Source organism: Propithecus coquereli, unplaced genomic scaffold (assembly GCF_000956105.1).
Source record: "Propithecus coquereli isolate 6110/MARCELLA unplaced genomic scaffold, Pcoq_1.0 Scaffold469, whole genome shotgun sequence".
Lineage (NCBI taxonomy): Eukaryota > Metazoa > Chordata > Mammalia > Primates > Indriidae > Propithecus > Propithecus coquereli.
Genome location: NW_012150496.1, coordinates 256,027 through 257,463, shown reverse-complemented (window position 1 = coordinate 257,463; position 1,437 = coordinate 256,027). Strand labels below are relative to the sequence as shown.

Below are 1,437 nucleotides of genomic sequence, written 5' to 3'. Positions count from 1 at the left end.
TAAATTTTAAAAATATATACACATCTCCAGAATGAAAGTCATTTAATTTATGTGTCTTTAATGGCCTTACCAAGAAGGAAAAAATAGTCCCTATCTATCCCACTCAAGCTGAATAAATATGAAAGGAATTAGAATTACTTTTTAAAAGGAAGATTTTCTATGACTATTGTTTACAGAACCCAGTATGGATGAGTTTGATGTTCTGGAACATTTTATAAATGGCTTTTCTAATATAACAGGGTAACTGAGCTTTACTCACACACAGAAGGGCCTAACAAGAACCACTCAATACTAAAATACCTTCTCAAACAAACACAAGAGCCCTATGTTTACAGATTACACGAATAACATATCAAACAGGACAAATCTAAAACTTACTATTCACTTTAAAATACAATTAAATCTGTGGTCAACTGAATGCTATCCAGAGGATGCAGAGACACTGGTTACAGTGTAGCATTATTAAAGATGGAAGAGTCAAAGAGTAATAATGGTAGTGGCAGTGTTTGAAGAAGAAAAAAATGAAGTATAGTTACTTTCCTTTCTTCTCACCTTGATAAAAGTTCACAAGTGAACTGAGACTTACTCATTTTCTAGCTTCCAGAATTTTCCTCAACAGGAAACACTCACCTAACAATCAAAGGGTGCTCTGCAAGTTTAACCATTAGAAATAACGTGTGTAGGCAGGAAGAAAGAAAATCAGACAAAAATTTAACATCTCACTTTGATAAAGCACAAAAGTCAAATACTAATGTTCTGAATAAAGCTTTCAGAAAAGACTCAGGAACACCTCTAAATACTTCAGTAACTCATATTGGTAGAAAGACCAAAATTCTCACCCTACCACAAAGGCTCTAACAATTCTTAATTGTTCACAGCCACAAATCACAAATATTTTATGTACACTTAAATGGGGCAGCCAACACAGACAATCATCTTCACCATAATACAAACGTTAAGAACCTTTCTAACAGCTAATGTTTCCCTCCAAGTTGTTTACACTTGAGAAATAAAAAGTCAACCACCTCAAATTATGAGATCACTAACAAATACATTAAATGTGCTAAAGGTCAAAAGGAATTGCATTCTTTGTTGGATAAACCTAGTGGAAATCCAATTCAGAATTCCATGACTGACGGTGGTTATCCCACATTTATAATACGTTTTTTAAATTCCCAGGGGATGAGCATTTTTACCTTGCCTTATTTTTAGAACTACACATCACACTGCACGTATCACGTGACATGATGTAACTGTTAGCAAAGAAAATGGCCCAAACCATTGAAAATATACATAAGAGGATCAATGTATACTCAATAATCACTGCATTTCATATTTACTTTAAAAAACATAACGTTTTCTTAACTCACAATAGGTTTTTTCCAATTGGCAAAGTGTCTAGGAACCTATGTAGAAAAAATAGAAACGTACTTTGTA

The 1,437-nt window shown here is 33.3% G+C and overlaps 1 protein-coding gene across 1 annotated transcript in view; it reads right to left on the bottom strand.

Moving 5' to 3' along the window:
* The window catches only part of KANSL1 (KAT8 regulatory NSL complex subunit 1), a 309,308-nt gene that overhangs the window by 267,389 nt on the left and 40,482 nt on the right, over positions 1-1,437 (bottom strand). The gene's annotated exons all lie outside the window — the stretch shown is intronic.